Source organism: Meleagris gallopavo, chromosome 1, assembly GCF_905368555.1.
Source record: "Meleagris gallopavo chromosome 1, MGAL_WU_HG_1.1, whole genome shotgun sequence".
In the NCBI taxonomy this organism is placed as follows: domain Eukaryota; kingdom Metazoa; phylum Chordata; class Aves; order Galliformes; family Phasianidae; genus Meleagris; species Meleagris gallopavo.
The window spans coordinates 97,522,979-97,543,577 of NC_139404.1; the positions used below are offsets into that span (position 1 = coordinate 97,522,979).

A 20,599-nucleotide genomic window follows, 5' to 3' on the forward strand; every position below is an offset into this window, starting at 1 on the left:
CACCCAGGACAAAATAGATCACTTCTCTATTGCTGTCTCCTTTGCTTAGTCATTTAAACTGCCCATCACATGGGTGGCACTTTTCTCCCATTTGTCACTAGGGCAGTGCAATTGGAAAGCTGCTTATGGCTTTCCAGTCCACTCAGAAAACAAAGAATATTTTGGTTGAAGTTGCTCCTGTATGCTGTACACATTTCCAAGGGGACTGTGCTGCAGGTGGATAGAGCAGCACCAGGCCCAGGCTACCAGCGTGGAAGGTCATTGGGCTTGGGGCTGCCAATATCCTCAGAAATGATTTCATGTCACGTGTTAAAAGGAATATAACTTCCTTGTCCTAATGATAATGACTGTTAAAGTTAGTACTAGACATATTATTGGAAGGTTTCTCATTCTCTTTGCCTTAGGTCATCCTATTGATCTTCTCTGAAAGGTCCCAAGTCTGTAGGTACTGTGCAACATAACTGCCAGCCTCAAATATGTGTCTGAGGCACAGCAGGGCATCTCAGACAGCAATAGGTAACTACAAGTGGGAAACCTGTGTTGTGTCCCATCCAATTAGACTCCCACGGACCTTGCAAATTAAGTACTCTGTTCATAAAAAATGCATCTCTCTTAAAATATTCCCATGTGACTATCACAACTCACTTTATTTTTGGAATTTGTATTCTCAGAGGAAGTTGAGTGAAAATGCAGTGTAGTGAAATCTGTCAATGGATGTTTGGATGTAACTCAGATTTAAGTAAGATAGAGTTTTATACATGAATGTAAAACCAGAATTTAACCACTGCCACATTTTCTTTATTATTTTTTCTTTATTTTTTTAATGTTGATGTTGGAAGATAAACTATTTAATCAGTGTCTGTCTCTAATGTTTCTATCAGTACAAAATAGTGCTCTCTTTTTCTTTAGCAGCCTTTTCCTGCTGTTTTCTACAAATAGAAGATCAACTAAAGGACTTGTTCAGATTTCAGCTGTGTAAATACTTACTATGTCAGTGCTATACTTCACCCCTTTCATGGCTGTGATGAGCAGTTTAAAGTGTGCAATCCAGGGATTTGTTAGGGAAAAACATGTCGCTAGCATCATAGAAGAGGATGGTTTCTTCCTTTCCAGAAAAATCTCCATTCATTATTATGGATATATCCAAAGTACAGCTAATAGAGATGGCTCCACTATGCAGTGGGAGTACAAACCTGTACCAGAACTCTCCTTTGAGCCTATCTTTTCTCGGTGGGTCAGTGTAATTGAGAAGGACAAAGCAGTTCTGGCTTTGGTAGTACTCTTTTAGACTGCCAGACTGCCTGCAGTCTCAGGGGAAACAAATGCATCCGAGTAGCAAATTCAGATTTTTGTTCCTTATTCCATGTATGAAAGAGGGATATTTTTGTTCTGCTTCTTAAAATGAAAGCAGAATTTTCATCTCTATATATTTCCTTTTGCCAATAGTTTTCCCTTTCTTTTGCTTTGTTCGTGTCTCTAAATTTCCTATGAGATTGTTCTTTGTACAGGAAAGGTTCAGGGCCATTGTTAGAAAATTTCTCTCAAAAATGAGTTATCAGTTTCCTGAATTTACTCTGTGAACACTGAAAATCAGTGCATTAACGCCAATTTCCAGCAGCCACTGAAGACTCTTAAAAATCCTTTACACAGTTTGAAGAAACTCAGCACATTCTGACTGGCTGAAAAACACATTACTAGCATTTCAGAAATACAGATCTCAACCAAAGAAAAGCACAATGTCATTTATATTTTTAGTGATGCCAAATTCATGAACAGCATAAACAAGCTCAGGTCCTCTGACTTTAGCAGAGTTCAGTTACCCTGAGTGTCAAGCTGGCTCATTGAAAATGGTGCTGTGATCCCACTTAGATTCACATTATTGTTAACAAAACTTGTGCATGTATAGATGGGTCATGCTCAAATTCACTGCAGGTGCCAAATACCTCTACCAGCTCAATCCAACTACTCCTTGGACTAGATGCTGATAGTTAGCATTTACAAGATCAGGATGCTAGTCTTAAACAATACGGAGATATAGAAAGACCAACAGAATGTGTTGCATGTGGTGAGTTTTGTGTTTGTAAATTTGTGCTGTTCGAGTGGTATTTTCTTATTTGTTTGTTTTTGTATCTTTAAAAAACAGCCAGAATACCAATAACTTATTGCTGAATGAATTTTCTTTCTTTTCGTTACCTACACAGCACTGCGCAGCTGTGATTGATACATAACCCACTTCAGAAGGCACCATACCTGAATGCATATTACTTATTCAGACGGTGTTATTACTGGAATGAGAGCTTTTTCAGAAAAAGGACTGCTAAACCTGGACTTCACTTTACCCAGTCAGGAAAAAAAAAAAAAAAAAAAAAAGGAAAAAGCTTACACACAGTAAAAATATGAAGACAATATTTCTTAATCACATTTGGGTTGGAAATGATTTTGCTATCCTAATCCCCTCAAATACTATTATTTTCGAGAAATCTCTCATAAAATTAGTAAGACATTAGCAAGAACATTTTGACTCTGCATATCACGTCTATGTGAGAGTTGGAAACCATGTAGTCGCCAGCTTCAGGGGGCCAAATCTCACTGTTAGCAAGCTGCTCTAAGTAGCATGGCAGCAAGCTGAGAACACCTCTATAGCAGTGCAGGCCAAAAAAAAAAAGTGCTTGATTTGTTTTGAATTGTAGTCTCTAACCATGGTGCTTCATTTAAAATCTCAGTCTTTAACAGGCACACACATAATCAGATGCACATTCTCCCATGAAGTCAAAATGGATCTTTCTGATATCAAATCCATATCTCTGAAAAAATGATCATGGTTCCGTGGTCCTCACAGATGGGTGCTCTAATATATAGTCTCTGGTATGTCTCCTATAAGGGACCATTCTGGGGAGTTTTGCTGAGACCTGTAAACTCATGTCACTCATAGCTGCAAGTCATTCAGACACTGTGGTCTATGAAGTGAGAGTTTTAGTGCTGTGCTCTGCTAAACTTTTCCCTCATGTATAATTGCTTGTGGCGGAGGGAGAGGGAGGAGGGGAAGGTGATGGTGAAAACTGAGGGCTTGATTGGCATGAAGTGATTTTGGACTAGCGGAAGCAGGCGCCTCTGCTCTCCAGCCCCCACATACTTGTAAGTCTGTGTGTGTTGAGAGGGGGAAGAAGCTGATATTGTTCCCTCTAAAATTAATTCTCAGTTAGCCAGTGACTCCTGGTTTTTAGCTCAGAGCACACTGTAATTGCATTTTTCATTTCAGTAATTATAGAGGATATTAAAGTGGATAGACAGTTGTAGCAATCCGGTTCTTTAGACATATCCACTTGTCTAAGATCAAATGGCTACAGCATATTTAGGGTTACAGTCTCCTTCTTTTCCTTCTTGTTCTCTACTGCAGTGGATTTTTTTTTCAGCGTTACCATGGCAACACTATATCTGGCTGCCAGCTCTGTCGTAAGTTATTGAACTGAGACTGGCTTTTGGTTTAGCAGATAATTAGGTTCTGTCTCACAGGTTCATTTTCCTGTGACTGGGACGTGAATATGACCTACAGCTGGCCTCAATTTCAGTGTCACAGACAAAACTTTAACCCTTCCCAGTCTTGTCACTGCTGTAGAGCTGCTGTTGGTGGCTATGGCTGGCATTTCCCACAGTGCTGAACACAGCACACCCCGGTGAGCCCTCAGGGCTCACTGCCCAGGTTCAACTGAGCCCAGCGAGGTGGGAGATGGCTGAGTGCATGAGGGAGGCAGGGTGGGCAGTGCCACATGAGTATGGGCTGCCCGTGAGTAGATCTGTTGGCAAGGTAAGTTCACTGCTTGATTAGTGACCCTTTAAATAACAGAACCACAAATGGTAGTGTCGGCATTTTTTGCTTCACTCAAGAAGATAGAATATTTACATAGGGTCTGTTTTAGTACACAGGACCCCATCCTCAGCCAGTACCTGTGGTGAGAGGGCAAGGCTCTGAGGAAGGAGCACCCATTCTGAATTAACCTCAGTGCTGTTCCTTTTCTCCTCCCTTCCACCACAAGCTTCCCGTCCCTAGGCGGGTAGGAGCACAGCATCTCCCAGGCTTAGCTGCTCACTGGTACTGGGAGGCAAGGAGGAGGAAGATCCTCCATTTTCTTCAGCACAGTTCTCAGTCCTCCTCTTTTCCAATGTTCGTACTCAGTGTAACATGATCTTACAGGCATATACGCTTCTTCTGTCTATGGAAAAGCCTGCAAGAAAAAGTATCGATTGGAGGAAAGTTCCATGAGATTTTGCTAACAGATATTTCCATAACATGTCCATGGGAGGAGGCAAAGTTTTTCAAACTCAGAGTAAGGCAGGTTTCTCTCCCACAGCCAGCAGGTCCCAGAGGGTTTTTCTGAGAAGTACAAGACTGCTGGTGTAGGAGTCATGCAGCCATTTCTCTGAGGCGATGGTTTCTCTCTGGCTATCTGGCAACGCACACCGCAGTGCCTCTGAGATTTGCCCCATCTGTGTTTCCTATTGACACTTTTCTTTCTGGGGAGTCTCACAGCAAAAAAAAACACTAGCTGAAAAAATTGATGGACTTCCACTGCTATTCATCATGGGGCTGCCGCATCAAAGCCATTCACTGCAAGCACACTGATGGAGATCCCAGCAGAGTGGACATCTCAACTTCCATCCCCTCCCCACCCAATATTTGTGGCCAAACCTTTTGGCAGGGAGGTCAGAGTACTCAGACAGGGCATCCGTCCTGCCCCATGGGACTTATCCTCCTGAGCTAATCTTTCAGCCTGCGGTTGTTAATAAAAAACAGTGTGTCTTAAACCTGCCTATTATACAGGACAAAGCAAACGGTATTTCCTATAGCAGAGACAGTGACTCCTCACTGAAGATAACACTGAAAGTGTTTAGCATATGTGTTTAACTGAAACGATCAAAAAAGACCCTCAAGGTATTTCTTGATTAGCATATTTAGTGTGGATTAGGACTCCTTGCAAAGATAGTGCAGAAGTTTTGCTGAAGGGTTAAACTGGGAGTGGGAGTAGGCTGGAGGGAAACGTCCCCCTTGAATTGCAGACGAGAGATGTGAAGCTCCACGTGCTGGCTGGCTGATAAATTATCCAACTGCTGCCTGCTAATGAGCATTGCCACGGCTGGGACCCTGCGGCTCAGAACTGGGAAGCTGGTGGTACTGCACCCGTAGCACGTCGCAAAGCATCAGGGTCTGTTACTGCACAAAAAAGAGGCAAATGCACCACCGAGCCACTGAAAAGGAATATTTTCCAGTATAAAGAGAATCATAGGCATATATAATTCCATTATATATAACCATATGTAAATAAATCAGAATGTATTTCTTTGTGTAAGCAATTTTTTTATTTTGTTTTTTAGGTGTTTTTTTTTTTTTTTTTTTTTTTCCTTTTTTGCAGCTCTTATACTAATAAGCAGATTAAGTAGTTTCAATTTTTGCTTAGAGTTAGTTTCAGTGTCTGGCCCTCTTGTCTGGCATAGTCCTGTAATGTTTCATCTATGATCACAGTTTAAAGCCAAATAAAACACTGTTTTCATTGGAACCACTAGAGAAATCAAGCAAATATTGCCAGTGGGATTAAGTTTTATAAAATATAGATAAGCAATCTGAATGTTTGGCCTAAAGCAACCTGACATTGTCCTGACAACATTTGCAAATGAGGACATGCAAACCATCTCATAAGGAAAAAAACACAGGAAAATTGCTTTGTTGCCACTTTGCAATTTCCAGCTGGATCAGGCTGAATTCTTATGCCAAGAAACCTTTGGTGGAGATAACTGAGCCCACTGCCCAGCACAACATAGCTTGTTTGCCACAACTGGCTGCAAATCAAATTCTTCCACAGGATGCGGACCTCGGAAGTCCTCCTCAGCCCCTGAAGACCTTCCATAGCTGATGCTCTCCAGTGTGAAAGACAAAGCTTTGAAGGATCCAGCCTACTCTCAGGTGCTGAGATCAGTGATGTTGTTAGTTCTGTTTATTCCCAGGGAAATCTCTAAAAATCAGACAACACAAGAAGTTCATTCTAGGAGGAGTAAATTACAGCACTTTTGCATTCTTACAATCAGTAAATGCCTTATAAATTTATCTTGAATGTGAGACTTCCTTTACTGCTTAAAACATTTTTTTTCACTTTACAGTACTTCTGCAGAACAAAAGATAAATGGAAACAAGCAAGAAAACACTCTAGTTCTGTTTGTTACATTCCTTCATATGTCTGTTTTAACTGATAGTCGTTCAGCACAACGATGCTGGAAATGGTGGAGTCTTTCCACCTTCTAAATTTATATAGCTTGATTAAATGTCACTATTCTCTGATAAGATCTGCCTCTGTACATTGCTGTTGTGGTGAATATTGACTGCTAAACTTATTTACATGGTATCATGTCTTCGTTTTGTACCTTGACTGGGCTGTGGGAATACTTCCTCAAGTATTCTTCATCCTTTTGATTAGTTACTACTCTTTATCCTTTCTTTGAATAACTTTGAATAGTACTTCCAGAGAAGCGAAATTGGAAGTCTCTTAATTTTAATACCTCATTGTGATAGCAAAGTAAAAAGTACATCAGATACCTGGATCAAAACCTCATGTATCCAGAGTAGACTAACAGCAGTACAAAATATGCCGGTTTAAAGTTGGAAACTACTTTTTTTCTTTTTTTTTCCCTTTGTTTCTTTTATTGTTTGTTTGTTTGTTTTTGTTTTTCTGCTTGGATTATCAGGAAAAATGAAATAAAAAGTTGTCATAAAATTAAAGAAATCTCCTGAAGATAATGGTAAATTATGATGTAACTGATAAATCAGTATAGATAGAGATGAAAATACTGCTAGACTGTTTGGTAGGGTTACATTGTAAACATATGCCAAGAATGAAAATAGGAGAGTGGTCTTAGTATAAACCTTATGGGAAAAGATGATAATACTTCAAAAAATAGCTAGGATTCCAACTGTAAAAAAAAAAAAAAAAAGCTCTTTTTTTTTCCAAAATCAAAATGTCATTTCCATTTAATAGTTGATAATATGTCATAGAGGAATCCAGTTAGATGGTACATCAGCAAACCCAACTGCAGCTGGTTGTCTATAAAATGATGGATGGTATCTTTAAATTTTCATTTTTTGAAACCTCTTTTTTTTATTATTATTATTATTTTAATAGAAAATCTGCATAAAAAAGACATCATGTTGTCTCAACTCTTCAGAAGGGAAGTGATTTTTCATTGTAAAAGAAACAAAATGGTGATAAAAGCTCCAACAAAACTAATAATAACATTTTAAATATTTGCTATCTCTAACAGCATCCTAACTGTTTCTAACAGTGTCCCAGTGGGACACAAAGCTTTTCTTCTTTAGCGCTCTCCAACCCAGGTAGATCATGGCTGCTCCCAGGGTCAGACTTGGCAGAATAAGAGGAAATGGGTGCTTCCCATCAGCTGTTTCTTGCACTCTGAGTTCAAACCAGTTGAGGTGGAGTGACAGTCACCTTTGCAGGTGCAGAAATGCCTTTGCATCTCCTGAAAGCTTTGGGTTTGGACGAACGTCACCATGGATATCTTCTGGGGCAGATATAGTAGCTCAAACACCATATTTTCTAGGTTGCTGTAGCTGAGCTTTGACAGTCACTCTTGGCCAGGGCAGCACTTCCCCTGAGCAAGGAGGTTCTTTTTAATCTTTAAAATGTACACTTTATTTTTAAAAGCATGATGGTGGAGCTCTCTTATTTATTAAACAGTAAATTACAGTCTGTATGGTTGCCGCCTTGATCACTCATATCTAATCATTCCTACTAGCTCTGTGGGTGTGACCTTTTCTAAAATAATTTCCATGTTGTAATAGCAATAAAATACTTTAGGTAGTGCATTTCTGGGACTCGTTGCAGTTCTCAGGTGAGTGAAGCCACTCATTCTTCATCCTCATGCTTCACAACACATCTGAGGCATGAAATTATTCTCTTCCAATGTGATGCCTTCTCCCAATCTTATTGCTTAAATGATTTTTAAGGATTAGTGTGTTAAAAGCATTGTGAAAAATTCATAAGAAAAAAAAAAGGAAGATAATATTTTGCATTAAAGTTATCGACCTGATCCACATTTTAGTGATTTTATTCCAATCATGAGAGTCTGATCTAATATAATTCCATGGTACGTACTAGCAAAAATATGGAGGGCACAATATTTTTCTTGACAGTGCACTGTATACAAAAATCACATCATTTATAGTAGAAGGTATCAGAATTGATGAGTTTATACATTTACAAAATGCATTTCTCTGTCTGTTGCTGGGTATTGCCAGCTGTCTCCTATAAGCAGGTACCATTCTTTGTTCCCAGGATTTTAGGTATTCAGCTGTGATTTCTCTCTAAATTGTTTCAGCATATCTTGATTGATTTGCAGACAGAATACAAATTCTCTTGAGACAAATGTATCATTACCATTTTAAATTGTAATCTTTTTCAGATGTTGTTGTTTTTTTCCATTAACATTTGAGAACAAAAGGATGGAGTTTTAACATTTGTTGCAATGCTGACAAGCTACAATAGCTACCCTTGTTTTGTTTTGTTGTTCTACATAAGCAGCTAGTTGGAATATGAGTATACTGCTTTTTATTTCATGTTCTCTACGAGACGATGTGTATGCCATCACAGGCACATAGCTTCTGTGCATTTATTGTAACATCAGCAAGGATTGCAAAAGGCTATATTTTAGCTAAAGAAATAGACCTTCTTTTGAGGTCTGATCCAAAACTCTCTAAGACTAATATTTGGGAAAAAGGGCAGTTTACTAATTCACTTCTTAGCTAAGTCCTTATTTGTGAAGCTCAGGCAAACAATTCTCTCAAGGTTGGAGTTATGTATGTATCTGCAAACCATGATGAATCAAAATTTTAGCTGCTTCACTTTGTCCCTCAGTGAAAAACTTCACAGGGTGCAAGAAAATATTAGAGTTATTAATAAAAATAAAAGACTTCTTTGATACCAAGGCTGCATCACCAACCCAACTGTTTCTCAGTTTGAAATAATGTACATATGTAATCAAACATTTATCAGTAATACCTTACAGCAACAAATGAAGCAAAAAATGATTTTCTGCTCTCATATAATCCATTGTTCATACACACATAACAAACCCATGTGATATGTTCATATAAATGTAAGTTTATATACATGTTTGTTATGTATAATGTACACAGAGTCTGTTTAAGAAGTATTTTTTTCCTAAAAAGTATGTGATTCATCTGTATTTATTCTATTCATATCCTTGCTGCACTCAGTCTAAGAACACTTTTATATATCAGGTAAAATGGCAAAAATGAGGTGAGAAAATATAATTGTTTTTTCTATGTCACTAAAAGATTGTTTTCATTAAAATCAAGATGCATCTCCCCTCCTACCTTTCCTCACTTTATGAGATGTGTATAATTCTATACCTTGTACTTTATCTATGTTATATATGAGGCATGGGTGCTCATCTGCTCATGACATTTTTCTCCACAAGAGTGGTGAAAAATATAGCCCCCAACATCAGTAGACTGGTCTCTCTCCTACAATAAGTGAGAGCAAGCATCCCAGAAAAGGCAAGCTAACACACGTTATACACATAATAACTGATATGCACTCTGCAGTTTATGTGGATTGCATGATAACAACGGCTTGTAGAATTAAGTCAGTAAGTACAGAAGAACTGGTGAAGTTCCCTTTGAAATTTAGTCTACAAGTATTTGCTTGTGCTTTGTTTCTGGGAGCTGCACTGAAAGGTTTGTGATGGTTTGTATAAGACATCTGCTGGTGTCACTTCTGTCCCCTTGGGCAAATACATTGGCTTTTACCAGTACTGAAGGGACTGGGAAATAAATGGAGTACAAGGGAATAGCTTCTCAGGAAACAGGAAAGAGTCATAAGGTTCAGCCAGGTAGGACCAGTGTGGCATTTGAGGTGTCATTTTTGGAATAATTTTTGGACAAACACATAGATAAGTTGTATCTGTAGGAATCTGAGGTAGCCTGAGAATAGACGACTTGCTGAATTTCAAGCAAATTGTACTGTCACATCTTTTCGGAAATTGAAATTTCATCTTTTTAACTCCTTGTTTTTGAAAAGTAATGCCTCTTGCTTATGGTTTGTAAAGAGAATGGAGTTGTTACCAGAAAACATTCTCCATCTGATACTCAGCTTGAATTATCAGGAATATCAAGACAGTAATGAGAAACTTCACAAGCTTTCTGGCTGCACTCTGCAGATCTTAATGGTTTGGATAGCTTGGAAAAGGCTTTCATCTTCTAGGTCCAAGTTGAATGGAAATTCTGAATGCTATGGAGATGAACTCCTTGCCTCATATTGCTTTGAATATCCCCAATATTTAATGTGCGGTGGGCTGTAGTGTTATAAAGGAAAGGCAATCAGAGATATCTGAGTGGTTAGATTCTTTACTCACCTGGGAGGGGTTTGGGACAGATATATATGTGTTTCACATCTGTTGGTTTCTGGAATTTTCAAACAGTGGTCTTTGGCTTGTTCTTTGCCCATTCATATTGGACCTATTTAAACTCCAGATGTGAACAAGAAAAATTAATTCCTTCCTATCCCATCTTTTAATACTGTCAGATGAATATGAATCTCAGCTCTCTGGAATACATTACTGATTTTTATTTTGTCAAATGATCGTTAATATGTACATAATTGTGAATGTATGCATATTTTTGTTTTAGGCTTCTCACAGCGTATTACACCTCCTGGGATGTGAATTTTCTGCATATTGTTTTATAATGAATAAATGTTGTTTTAAATTTTCTTCCTGGCTATTTTTGTATAATATACTATCCCCTTTGTAATTCCTAGCTAGAAAATAACAGTATAATTTTATTTGGAATGACAAATATTTTGATTTAAAAAAAAAAAAATTAGCTAAGCATTTTTAAATTATTCTTGGTTTGTTTTTTGTTTCCCTGTAATACCAGATATTAACTTTGATTAATAACAATCATATATATAGGCTTTGTTCGTCTTATCTGGGTGTCAGCAGTAATTGGAATCCATATCCATATCCTACCTTGCAATCATGCTGCAAAAGGCCAATAAATTCCCGCTGAGTGTGTTACTTGTTAAATTTAGTGCATTACATTCAGGGTAATGAATAAAAGCAGTGGGCCGTTACTGTCTGGTTGGCAGAGGAGGAGCAGGAACAGCCAGACTCCCCTGAGGCCCCAAGCAGGCTTGAAACTTTGACAGGCAGAATCAAGGGACTCCCTAAGCATCACAGTTCAGTTTGTCTTCCTTAATTTCCTCTTCTACCAAGATTTTAGAGGAAATCTTCTGCAGGAATACAAAATACACTCTGATTGTATGCCAGTACTCTCTAGTGCAGATTCCTTTCTTGGCATTGTTTAATGTAATATATCTTTGTTAAGCACAAGTTTGACTTTAAGAAATACATTTATGTGTATCTTATATAGATGTATATATGGTTTAAGGTAGTTATATATATATAAAATGTGCACAGAAAAGTATACTTATAACCAACCCGTATTAACCCTTGTCTGAATTGCTGACCGACAGGAAAACTCACTCAGATTTTCCTTTTCAATGTTTCAGTTTTTATTTGTCTGACACAGAAAGAGCTGTACATCCCTAACTATGTTGATAAATGTTCTGTACTTCAGTCCTAAATCTGGAACTGGTAATTTTCTGACTTTCCATTCCTTCTGGCATGCAAATTTATCATGCTAAATTGATGAAAATTTATTAAATATTGTTATGGAATAAATAAAGTAATGGGACATAATGGAGTCCCAGTGCAAGGATACACAAAACCATTTTCATGAGACTGAGATTTTGATGAGACTGGTGGGAAGATTGTTGCTCCTGCAATATCTTTTGTGGATTTTTCTGTGTCACTGTATCTCTGAAAACTCTTGAGAGGGCATATTATTGCACTCTCTTGTCTTGAACAGGAGACTGATTTCGGCCCTTCCCATGTCCATGCAGGCAACAAAGTCAGGAGCTAAGAGAGCCTTATGTACCCATGTGTGGTAGTGCAAGAGGGAATTGGAGTCCTAGGGACACATCAGCCCACCTACAATTGGAAAGATGCTTTGGAGATATTCCCTCTCATCTACCATACCAGCTCCCTATTCCTTTGAGAATTCCTTGAAAAGAAGTCTGGAATGATAATATTCTGCTTTGGTATTTTATAGACCTTGAAACACACAAATTTGGTTCCTTGAAAGTATGATTTTTGGCAAGACTTTGACTTTTGCTGAAGTTGCATCCCTTTCAGGTACACCTATCAGGCCCAAAGACTCTCAGCAAATCTCCTGGACTAGAAATATGTAATAGCAAATGAATTAGGCAAACATGTTTCACCTATATCCCAAATAACTACATGTTTTATTTTCAAGTAAACTTAAATCTAACAAACAGAACAATATTATGAGGAGATTTTATCTTTATTGATATCAGAGGCAAAGATTTTACTTATTTCAGGATATTATTGGTGTGGAATTGTTGAGCCCTTATAAATTATTACATATTTTTAGTAGTGAAGAAAAAGTCTTCCTCTTACTCTACAAGAGCTATGGCATGTTTTCAAAACTGCAAAGCTATCATGGCCTCTCTGGGGAAAAAAAAAAGAAAAAAGCACCACAAAATGTAGGTCTTCAACCTGATCCCTCAACTCAAATTGCTGGAATTTTCTACATACTTGCATTTTCATTGGTAAAGCTATTTATGATTTTAGCTCTGCTTCTAAATGTCTTGACAGCTTTGAAGAAGTAGCTGACTTGGCCATCTTTAGGAACTATAAAGTGTATGTTCCTGTATCTGTATCCCCTGCAAATCCTGTTTTGTACACAGAACACCTAAGTAAGAAGACTTCCATGAAGCAAGGGCAGAAGGTAGGGTGTTGGGGGAGCACTGGTCTGACAGTGAAAATGGGTAACACCTTGATCACGTTGCACAATTGTTTGGGAAGAGCATGGGGCACCAGGTAATATGGCAGGAAACTTCAGGCAAAACTGCATTTGGGATGCTTGGTTAACATGCTACATGATTCTATTTCACCTGATTTTTTTATATAATTTTTTTTTTAATACAATTGTTGTCATTTAATTTTCACAGCTTTACTAATATTGTAATTTAATATTTGCTGAAATAAATTGTTTCACAGTGGGGGAATTTTTAATAAATGAGATAATAATCTGATGGCATAAGATAAACCATGTAGGCCTTCAGTGTCACCCAATGACAGGGCAAGAGAGTACAAACTGGAACACACTGAACATAAGGAAAAATTCTTTACTGTGAGAGTGACGGAGCACCAGACAAGGCTGCCCAGAGAGGTTGTGGAGTTTGAATATCTCTGAAGATATTCAAAACCCACCTGGACACTTTCCTGTGAAACATACTGTAAGGAACTGTTTTAGTGGAGCTCTGGACGAAGACGATCTCCAGAGCTCCCTTCCAAATTCTGATGATTCTGTAATTCTGTGATTCAGTCTCTATACTTACATGTAGTATGTATTAATGTGTTTCTTTCTGTCAAGGTTTTTAATAGTCCAGGTTTAAATCAGATTTGTTTATTACATGAAAGGACAGATAGTAGATAGCTGTACTTTGAGATTGGAGTGTATATAACTGCCTGCATTTGACAGTTCAAAACCACAAAAGGTTTCTGTCACAAGAGGGAAGAACAAGATGTTCATAGTACATCAGCTCAGATTGATGGAGCTTAGTGTAAACCCTTCCCAATGTGAAGAGCAGTATTTTATTTTAGAAAATGGTAATGTCTGGATACAAGTGACCTCATACAATATGAAACATTTATTGTAATCTGATGTTTTAAATAAGAACGTGGCTCATGCTGCTGCTAGAAAACCCCTTTCCTGAAATTGCCCTGTTTATTAACCTACCCTTACAACATATCCTGGTTCTGTCTGGCAATGATGCTGAAAATGAAAATGACAAATAAACATTTCTAAAACTCAAACAGACAAGCACATGCATATGTAGCATACACATAGAGTTTTTAACTTTAATTCTTTGGGAGGGTTGTTCTGGCTTCTAAAGCAGTCTTGGGGGAAACCTCCTAAGTAGTTCATATTTCATTAGGGAATGCAAAAAGATCCTTGGTTGTTTCCTTGTTGTACCAGAAAACACTGCTAATCACATTCTCTAATGAAATCCTTCTGAATGCCATAGGAAGGTGGCTAGGTGCTTAATTCTGAATAAATTATAATGTCTGAGAGCTCCAGTCCCTGCTCTCAGGTCAGGCGGTGGTTTTGCAATGTGCCAAGCATTGACATTTGTTGTTGATGGATTTTTGTTTCACCTTCTCATGTTTAGCATTCCTTTGAGCTGGAACATTTAGTTTAAGGCTGTCTGGGTGCCATGGATAGAATCGTCTTTAATCTTCTTACCATCAGAAATTCTGCAGGAGCAGATCCAGGTGCAGTGGTTGTTGACTGACTAGAAGAGTTTTATATCAAGCCATTAATTTTTGCTGAAGGATTGTGGGTTTTGCTTTTTTTTTAATCAGTGCTATTTCATGCACTTTACATCTCTACCTTTTTTCCATTTCTCTGGGCGCAAAATTAATTATGACAACAATGTTGAACATAAAAGTTCTCTGTAAACACTTTGATTGTTTTAAAGGCCCATTATCTGACATGAGGACTTCATGTTTCTCAAGTATTTACTTTATTTCTGGACAGTGTATGCCAGTGAGGTCTATATAAGTACAGCCAAACCAATATATCTGGAGAAGTAATCAGCCACAGTACTGTATTTGTGTTCTTTCCAAAAAATGAAGAAGTCTGTTGTTTCTATACTGCCAAGATCTGGCAGGTCACTTTAAGGAGATTAATGGCCCTGGTGATTGTTGTTATTGGTGCCTTTTTTTTCCTTTCCTACCCCTAATCTGTTACATTACAAATGCTTATTTACTCAATAGACTGAATTTGCTTTAAGAAGAAAACTAGCATATGGCATTTTTTGGTCCAACCACATATATGTCTATAACTTTATCTTCTTCAGGTACTGGGGTAATACAGTCCTCTAAAGTACTCAGGATCAAAATCAGCCATCCTTTCTGAGGCTGGCTATCAGTCATATGAAGGTTATTTCAGTTCTGCCAATATGGTAATGTGTTTGCTGGAAATTGCCTCATTTGCCATTGATGAAGGTGAAGCTGAAGTTGCTGGCAAGTCTCATATGTTAGTTCTCCATCTCTGACTTGCTTTGATCAAATGACATTGCTGCCAGAATGACATCAGACTCTTATCATCTTTTCTTCTTAATTTGGTTGTTGGTTACCAACTCTATTTTAAATACTCTATCTGGAGTATTTTCTCCCTTGAAAACTTATATGATTGGAGCATAATGTGGGAAAGAACAGATGAAGTCATATTATCTGAAACGTAGTTGAAAAAACATCCAGTGACCTGTGTTCTGTTTCTTGTTAAAATCTAACATGAACAAATATGCACTGAGCAAGTAGATAGGTCTTTTGCAAGTAGAAGCAATTTTTCTTCTATTTCAGTATGCTTGTTTGCACAGCTTCTTAATGTGGTGGTAAAAGGCTTTGGTCCTCTGGAAGTTTTTGTGTAAACACAGTTCCTAGGCCACATGAAGATGTATCTATGAGTACTGGCTGAATATTTTAAAGAGTGGTGTGCCAAAACAGGTGAAGATACAATGTCTATGTTATTTAAAATGAAAATATTATTTTCTGGGTGCTTTTTCACCAAGATTTACATGCTCATATGAATAAAAAGCAATTTTCAGAACTTCACATAATAGTTCCCCAAAGCAGATTATCTTATCCAAGGATCTTTTCATGACTTTAACTTGAAATTCATACAAAACTAGTTACATTTTCTTTTTTATTATTATTATTTCTAAATCTAGCTTTACCTTTTATTTTCTTTATTTGCTCTATACCAGGGCCTTAACAAGAGCACTAATAGGCCTTAGTGGGCCTGACTTGCTCCATCTGAGATCCAGACCCCCAGCTATGGGCCCACCAATTATATATGACTGCATACCAAGAAAGCTTGATTTTAGTTCTACGGGATAATTGACTAAGTACAGCCATAGGAACGTGCCTAGCTGTGTGTTTTAGGATAAAGCACTACCTCCTGAGGAAGAGGAGGGGAAGGTAAGGGAGAAGCATGGCGCTGCTGACCCCACAACCAACAATTGGCATCATTTCCAATATAGAGCAGCCTGTCCTTGCTCTGTGCTATGTGCTATGTGTCATGCTTTATTCAGTTGTTTCCAAAAGTGCTACAGGTAGGTCGTCCTTATTATTATTTTGCTTTTTATGTAAGCCATCATTTTACTTATGTTGCAAAGGATGTCTATCAAGCAGCTCTCTCACGGTTCAGAGAACTCATTTTTGGTGCTGATGGTCCATCAGATGGATGCTAATAGAAGCATTACCTTCCCTAGAGGGAGCTGAAAACAGCCATGTGTGGGAGTTCTTTAGGAAGGGAAACTTGACTAAAACCTGTTCACAAATCTGGACTTTAGAAAGCAGTTTTTCTCTGCAGATGCTTAAGTTAAGGTTCCTAGAAATGCCTTTTACTCTAATGTGCTTGTGTACTAATCTTTGAGTCTTCAATTAGGAAGAAAAAAGGAAGAGAAAAAAAAAAATCCCACCCTATTTAGCTTTTTTTTCTGTTTTTGTTTGTTTGTTTGTTTGTTTGTTTGTTTGTTTAGTGGAATTTCAGGACAGTGTAGGAAATTTGTAGTGGCTCATTCCATTTTAATAGCTTGGGTTTGTTTTGTTTTGTTTTGTTTGAGATGTATTTTTTTTTCCATTAAATATGGCCTTTGAGATTTTTTACAAAATTAATAAAAGAATTACTTACTTCATTTATAAGTATCAGACTGAACTCTTAAGACAATGTAAAACAAAGGCATAACAAAGGGAATATAAATAAAGAAGGGAAATAGTTTAATAACTGGGAAAACTGATGTTATCTTAAGAGAAGTTACATTCTTCTTTGACAAATTTAAATACAATCTAGTGTAGGTATGGACTTTTTGACCCTTTTTAAGCTGTTTAATTAGTTTTGCAGATGAAAATGATATAGACAAAAGTTAGGAAAGGCTTTTCAGTAATGGATCTTCTACATTGTCACAGCCTGTGATGTCAGAAGAGATGGAAATCCTCCCCCTAAAGGAGCAACATTTTAAAGAACTGATTAACTCTGACTGAGTGAAGGAAAATATCAAGGAGGAGGCTTGAGAAAATCTGTTAGGAAGAACACCTGAACACATCTGTAAATATGAATTCAGTCTGTGGCTCATCTAAAGATCTGACAAAGGCTTTGCTGGAGTGGAAAACTTCCAGTGCTGGATAACTAACAAAAAAAAAAAGGTACAATATTGCCTTAGTAAGACACATAACATCATAATTGATGCTATTAATGATTCTTCTTCCAGCTGATGAGAAGGAGAAAAATAACACACCATAGGAAAATGAGGTTTTTAATGCCTATCTCAAAAAGAAGTTGAATGTGTGAGTACCAACAGGAAAGGCACAGAACTAGTCTTTCTGGAGAGCATAAATATGAAATAAATAATGACCAAAAGCTAGGGAAGTTGTGTAAGAGTCTCTTCTTATGTAGTTGAACTCATCTAAGATCAGGTCTCCTCTTAGGTTTCCTTTCAAAGCAGGGATGCAAGTCCTGAAGGAGGAGTAAATGTGATAAAGAATTTCATTTCCCTTTGGCAATCCAGGCATCATCCTTAGGTATAGTTAGTGGTATTTTAATTAGTAAGTATTGTGTGTCAGCAGTATCTCTAACAAAATGCTACAAGCAAATGCACATCAGTATAAACCTAGATGGAATATGTGCTTACTGTTTATTTATACTATCCATCGTTATGATGATGATGTACAGATATAATGGAAAGTATAATTTATCCCTCTAACATAATTGTATGGACTAAGTTTGAAGCATAAGAATAAGTTTAATTTGGAAAATGAAAACAATATTGATATCAAATTTTGATCTCTAATGCCAAAATTTGCTTATAATAGGAAGTACTACGATAAAGTTGGCTAAACTTGGGACAGATGTTTGGCTTAAATGTTTTTCTTCTGGCCCTTAATGAGAAGAACAGGGTTCAACTGAAAATGAGTCTTTGAATAAGAAACTTGGAAAAACTCTAAGAACACTGTAATATTTCTTCAATAACGGAAGAGGTGCTGAGTTTTTTAATTATTTCATCATTACTATGGCTGATCTATATTAACTTCTTAAACTCTGCTTGTCTTTGGTATGGAAATCTGTGAGTGTGGCTACCCACCAATTTCAAATGCAGAGGTCATGCCTCAAAAAATACTAAATAATTGTATCAAATACCTGGCAGAAATAATCTGTCCTAGATAATTTTATTATCTCGACACTTCAGATCATCATACTTTAATCTCAGCTATTGATTTTGATATATTATACTTCAAATTCAGCTGAAAGTATCAAATATTTAGAAGGATGCTACAAACATTGATGCATCTCAAATTTACATATAAGCTGCTTTTTACTACCAAATATCCCCAGCAAGTGTATCTGAAATCTGTGCTCTTATAAGGTGAGGATATATTTTGATTCCAAGATTATCTAGAGACACTATAATTTGGAGACCCAAATGATCTGCTGAGCAACTACTGAATATACAAACAGAGCAGTCTGCTCATTTAGTGAAAGCTTACTTCCTTTATCCAGCTTCTGAAAAGCATTAAAGCTCATTTAAATCTGTATGGAATTATTTCATGAAGGTCTTAAGGTACATGGTCATTCGGAAGAGCACTCCATCCATAAGACAATATTTGAAGTTTTGTTCTTTACCATTAATGTTTGAGAATCCTGCTGTATTAGGAGAGTATGGATCATTGTGATCCTTATTCAAATGTAGAATTCTCCTTAAAGTAACACTTGTGATGAAGTGAGAAGTAGGAAAGGCTTGCTTTAAACTTTTAGCATTGACGCTGAAGTGAGAATCAACATCAACATTTTAGCTGGAGCCCATCAGATAGATAGCAAGAGATTTTAAAGATTGGCCAATATAGCCCAGTCTCTACAATATCATAGTGAGAAAAATCAAGAGAGTAGTCTTTATCCCAAAGCTTTTTTTCCAATAAATTGCATTCTTTGCAGAAACCAAATCAGGAGACAAATACCCATTTCCTGCGTTAGATAAGAAATGAAGAAGAGTATAATTGACTGTCACAGGGGCCTCTTTACAAAATTGGTTGGATAAGTTAATGAAAATAATTGGTTATGAGTGTGTGCGCTTGGTGAATGGAAGTGCAAAATTGAGCATGTTTAAAAGATATGATCAGGTAGCTATACTGGAGGGCAATAATGGAGAATTGAACAGAATAAAAAGAGGAAAGTGGGAAAGAAAAAAATAGAAATGGCATTCACTTGCTGATGCCGTTACAGCAAACCTAAGAGCAGTGCAGAGATGCAAAATTGATGGTTGTATGGGGCTGCTGAATCATGGCCTGAACCTCTGCTTAATCACCTGAAGCAAGCAATGAGTCAGACACAGGAGCACAGGTGAAGGCAATTATCTGTGTTGCAGGAAGGGGTGGAGCCTGGCTCCACTTCTCCTAGACCCATTTAAGAGCTGTCTGCCAATGGGGAAGGATCTCTCTGGAGGTCCGCTCCACTGGAGTCTATCTTGCAAGCCCAGGATAGAGTGAGTGACTTTCTTTCCTTACTCCAATGTAGCAATTACATTAGCCAAGCTCCTGGATATACATATACCATCTGTATATCCATTGATTATACAATGGTATATACAGAAAAGGAAAATTAGTAAAGAATAAATAAGTCTGGATACACATACAAGCTGGCTGTTTGCATTTACAGATGGATACCATGTCTCCGGTATATAGTTGCTTCATATCCCACTGGTTTGCAGTCTAAAATACTCAATGCCTTATACGGGCCATATGTTAGCACAAGACTCTTCTCTTTGAAGTACATTAGAGACACTAGAGTGTGGAAGTGGGTCTGGCTGCATCATCTGTTAGTCAGGTGCTTAAAGAATGCGTTCATTACTGACTTGAACTTGGCAACACTCTAGCAAATGAGTTTTACAAATGTTATAGCTTTATTATAACAGCTTTGACAAATTCCTTAGAGGAAGACCACCTCCCAGCATGTGCTGAGCCTTTCTGAAGTTCATGAGTAAAGCTTCCACTTCAAATTTCAAGCTTTAATGTCCTGTTTTACTAGCTACTTCACGTTTTTCACAGAAAATACAAATAGATGCAGTGTTCAAGTCAAGAGGATGCAACAGTTATGAATAAAATAAGTCAACAGTAAAGGAAAATTAAAGAAAATGTGGATCAGCTGCTGAATGAGATGACGCACTGGTAACAGTAGACGCCGAGAAGGTTGAGTTACTGAATGTCTTCTTTTCTTTAGTCTTTACTGTTAAGAATTCCCCTTGAGAATTCCAGACCATGGAATTTAGAGAGAAAGTCTGGGGAAATAAAGATTTGCCCTTAGTCAGAAATCCTCTAGTCAAACTTCACACATACAAATCCATGAGCCCCAATGGGATGCATCCACAAGTGG

The 20,599-nt window shown here is 37.5% G+C and overlaps 1 long non-coding RNA gene across 3 annotated transcripts in view; it reads left to right on the forward strand.

The window, feature by feature from the left end:
- LOC104913987 (uncharacterized) overlaps positions 1-20,599 on the forward strand; it is a 517,821-nt gene that overhangs the window by 354,674 nt on the left and 142,548 nt on the right. The window contains exon 9 of one of the 3 annotated variants that reach the window (XR_014887695.1): positions 2,202-10,793. The exons of the other annotated variants lie outside the window; for them this stretch is intronic. This is a non-coding gene — a long non-coding RNA (uncharacterized LOC104913987). Of the gene's footprint in view, positions 1-2,201; positions 10,794-20,599 lie in introns of those variants that run through there. 3 annotated transcript variants of the gene reach the window in all.